At 32.8% G+C, this 5000-nt stretch overlaps 1 protein-coding gene and 1 pseudogene across 2 annotated transcripts in view; one reads left to right on the plus strand and one right to left on the minus strand.

Annotated features, from left to right (window-relative positions):
- LOC145254643 (cyclin-dependent kinase 14-like) overlaps positions 1-5000 on the minus strand; it is a 659020-nt gene that overhangs the window by 375465 nt on the left and 278555 nt on the right. The gene's annotated exons all lie outside the window — the stretch shown is intronic.
- LOC145255005 (U2 spliceosomal RNA) lies at positions 3119-3237 on the plus strand (annotated as a pseudogene).

Below are 5000 nucleotides of genomic sequence, written 5' to 3' on the forward strand. Positions count from 1 at the left end.
GCGGCTGACTTCAAAGGGAAGAACCCCAGACTCTTTAAGAAATAAATAGGTGGCGATATGGTACCGAACCAAAATAAATGGGTGTTTTGAACCACAGACTTCAAGTTGTTACTATTCGATTCAAACAAGTCTAGTTACACACACTCACCAAGTAACAAAGTTTCTTTCATAGAGTTATCCATATGTGAAACATAATACTACGGTGCTGCTTCCCAGCCTACTACAACATGGTCGTTTTCAAGTATAAGACTCGGTTTGAACAAGATCTAGTCACACACACTCACCAAGTAACAAAGTTTCTTTCATAGAGTTATCCATATGTGAAACATAATACCACGGTGCTGCTTCCTAGCCTACTACAACATGGTCCTTTTCAAGTATAAGACTCGGTTTGAACAAGATCTAGTCACACACACTCACCAAGTAGCAAAGTTTCTTCCCTAGAACTACCCATATATGAAGCTAAATACCACACGGCTACTTCCCAGCTAACTACAATATGGTCGTTTTAAAGTTCAATTTAAACAAATTCTTGTATGAGCCGTCCTGCTAAATAATAAAATTCTGCCCAATTTCAACCATTACCAATCATTATGGTGTTGTCTCACCGTTCACCTTATAAACTCACTAGCCCTTATCCTCGAGTGGCCTTTAGGCTTTGACAAGTGGTGACTTTTCGGAAAAAAAAAGGGATAATCTATATTTTTCTGAGTGTCTGTGTTACTTTTTGCAGGAAACTACTGCAGATCTAACTTTGTATGGACCTTTGTTATGATAAGGTGCAGCAAACCAAGTATTATGGTATTTGTTCGATGCACAGTTAGGGATTAACAGAGATTAATATTTAAGCTTGTTTTTTCAGAAACTACTGGTCCGATCTGGCTGAAATTTTGTATGAATCTTCGTTATGATAAGTTACACCAAACTAAATACCATGGTATCTTTTTGCTACGCATATAGAGATTAATATTTAACGCGAAAATGAGCACAAATTTAACCACATTCAACCATCAATTTGACATAAAGCACTAATTTGACATATCTATAATTTTTGCCCGTTTTTAATGTCTAGTTAGGTTTATATTAAGACTAGAATGTTCCATTTTGATCAGATGGCAAGTCTATCCTCTAAGTTTTGATTGGTTGCTGGTTCATGAATGGGCATTCCAGTGTGTAAATATTGCTCCATTCAAACAATAGCTTTTTTTTGGGTGGGGGGTGGGTAAATGGTTGCCAGTTGTTTCCGTTATGCCGGTAAGTACCATTTTGATTTTATAATTACCTGATCTACTCCATGTGGTACACAATACCATAATGCTGCTTCCCAGGCCAATACAACATAGTCGCTCTCAAGTAGATCTTTAAAGATGTCTGAAATTTTGTATGGAAACATTTAGAAAAGAAGATTCATTCTTTTGAGGTTTGGTTTTCTGAAAGTTTCATTTGCTGCCCTGTGGAGTGAGAATACACAGCAGCGTCCGGATCCCGTTTTATTTTGCAACAATTACTTTATCTTACATTCAATCTGCGAATGCGAATTGATCCCTAAAATGATTTTAAAATAATTTCAATCTGAAATAATCAATTAAAATCAATTTTTTTCTTATTTTTAACTAGTGGCTGCACCACCTCAGTACACAATGCCGAGTCAAACACAAAATCAAGTACACTCAACATCAAGTACACTCAACATCGTCTTACCATCAACGCTTACCCTGTGAACTCGGAGTATAGGAAATTCCTATATGCACAAAACAAAATCACTGTAAAAAAAAAAAATACCCTAAGGGTAAGGATAATATGAGTAAACGTTAGATAAAATGATGGTTAAAATTATTACAAACTTGCAAGAATTCGAACCTGGAATCTTCTGATCCGTAGACTGATGTGTATCCATTGCGCCACAATTCCTGTACGTATGCCAAAAGATGTTACCGTGACTGTATACAGACAGTGGTAAATTCCGTTGACATGGGCAGGTAACTTTTTTGACAAAAACGAAACGGCCCAAAACCCCTTATTTCGGGCTTTTTGTGTGACTCAGCATTGTTCGCTATAAACCATATATAGATAAGAACAATCTAGGAACTCACACCGTTCAGGGATAAAAAAAAGAATTTTTCAATTCGGTGCATCCGTTCAAAAGTTTTATACACACACAGAAATAAATAAACATTTAGAATTTTATTAATAGTACGGATTAATTACTCTTTATCTGTGCTTAAATCAAAACGTAGATTCCATGAACAAAGCTTCTTTCTTAGAAAGTCTGTTCCGTCTGCCTGCTTCCCACCTGACTACAACTTGGATCGCTTCAAGTCCAACGTTAACAAATTTCTAATGAACCGCCCTCTTAAGTAAACACTTCATTAAATCTCCACACTAACGTACTGTACTTGCAATAACCCTTATCCCTGAGTGGCTTCTGGGCCTTGATAAGTGGTGACCACCGTGTAAAATTTAATTTTAATTTAACGGACTTTTTAATTTTTTGTATTATTTGGATTGTTTGGGCTATTGTTCTCATCTTGGTTGTTTTTTTTTCCCCCACAACGTTTTGACCGATGTAACCTCCAATCGTCTTCAGATGAGAACAATAGTCCAAATAATACAAAAAATAATTATCAATCCTCATCTAAAAAATATGCAAACAATATATAAAAAAAAAAAAACAAAAAACAAAACAAAAAAAATGAATAGACCCGAATTGGCGCTATTTTCATTATTCACCAATAACATCGAGTATGAATGCACCTGAAGATGGTCGGAGGTTACATCGACTAAAACGTTGTGGGGGAAAAAAAAAAAAAAAAAAAAAAAAAAAAACCCAGAGGAGAACAATGGTCCAAACCATCAAAATACAAAAAATAATTATCATGCCCCATCTCAAAAATATACAAATATCATATAAAAAAAAAAAACAAAAAAACTAATAGACCAGAATTTATTTAAAAAAAAAAAAAAAAAAAAAAAGACTTGGCGCTAGCACCTGAAGATGGTCGGAGGTTACATCGGCCGAAACGTTGTGAAAAAAACAACCAAGATAAGAACAATAGTCTAAAAAAGAAGAATACAAGAAACATAATTGTCAATCATCTTAAAAATATACAAACAAATAAATACTTCTTGGCCTTTTGGCCAAGATCAAAGTGTAGTATCTGTTCCGGCAGATGCTGCACTTAAGATAATTTGTACCAGTCAATGGAGGGGAAACCCTCTATACTGGGACAATTATTATTTTTGGTAACCAGAGTGACCGCTTTTAGGGGAGCTGGTTTTTACCTCACATTAAAAACGGCCTTGTGCCTAATTTGCTCAGTGGGGGAGCAAATAAATACCATCTCAAAAATATACAAACTTCTTTATATTTTTCTTACATTTATTGCATTCAAGAATTGAACGAACTCGAATTCATTGTAAGATTTTATCCATATTTTTCACTTGTATAATTTTATTTTCTCATGCTATTTTTTTCTGCGCCATTTTTATCAGGCTACTTTTAAAACGTAAGTTTGTTACTATGATTCATAAATTTTAATCTGATTGGTAGTTTAAAATCGATTAATATTATCATTAGTACTAGCGATGGAAAATTCAGTTTTCCACAAACAAAAAAATTAAGAGAATCGTTTTTGGAATTGAAAATTAGATGAAAATTGTTCAGATTCTTACTAATCGTCCCAACACTATTTGTGACGTGTATGTATACACACCCAAGACTTGGTACTAGAGGTAGCTAAGTACGTAATAAAGAATAGATTTACACACAGGACAAGGGGGACCACCCATTATTTATTATGTACTCTTTATATACTTAAGTTTATGTTGTCTGGAAAAGATAATTACTCGTTTCTAGACGAGATACAGGTGGTCATCGACTTATGATCAATCATTTGAACATAAGTCAGACTATGCTAAATTACAGTACGAACATTAATTAGACTGTAATAACGATATTTTAATCATTTTACAACCATAATTTATCCAACATTTTCTTTAATCAGACTATGAAAATAATTAAGGGCAATATGGGCTTTTGTAGATTGAATAGGCAACATGGCCGACCGATGCTCATGTCATGTGGAAATTTAAAATTGCGAAATACAGATATAGGAACGAAATGCGTTTTAATAATTTTTTGGAGGTAAAAACTAATAAAAATAAATTTAAAAAGTAAAGAAATAAATAATACCGACTTGCTTTTTTTTATTTGCGTTTTCTTTTTTTAAACAATTTTTTTAAAGTGATTCGTTAATTTCATTTTTTTCCAAATTAAATTTAAATTATACAAATGAACTAATCTTGTGATGAAAAAAACACAGTCACAACTTTCTTTTCGTTTGATGTTTTCTTTCTTTTATTCAAATTCTCACTAAATGCAAAAAGATTTTGGTAAAATATTGTCTGAAAAGAGAAAACACACAAAAAAGTTATTTTTTCTTTTTTTTACATCAAAAACTACTAAAACGCATTTCGTTCCTATATCCGCATTTCACAATTTTAAATTACCATGTGACGTCAGTATCAGTCGACCATGTTGCCTATTCAACCTACGAAAGTCTATATTGCTGCATTAAGTCATATTTTAATACATTTTATATTTAAAAGTTTTTTGGGTTTTTTTTTTTTTTACATAATACAAAAATTAAAACATATAAAAAAAATAAAAAGTACCATTAAGCAAAAATTTATCTTCCCATACTTTTTAATTCCGCAATTTTTTAGATAAAAACTTTATTTTATTCATCAAATATTTTGTAATTCATATGCAAAACTAGGAAAACAAATGACTATGATTGAAACATTTTATGGCTGTAAAAAGGTGGCAAAAATAGTTTCTGGATAATGGATGATCCCCTCCATGTGTGACCTTAAGGGCAAATGTCACATAGTCCACTACACAATTCAAGTCATTAACTTTCCAACGAGCCTTCATTTGTTAAATTCTGATCAACAGTTGCAGAGATTTCGAACTTAAAAAATTGCCAGCAAAGGTGGTA

Source organism: Euprymna scolopes, chromosome 30, assembly GCF_053919585.1.
Source record: "Euprymna scolopes isolate OS-2025 chromosome 30, ASM5391958v1, whole genome shotgun sequence".
Lineage (NCBI taxonomy): Eukaryota > Metazoa > Mollusca > Cephalopoda > Sepiida > Sepiolidae > Euprymna > Euprymna scolopes.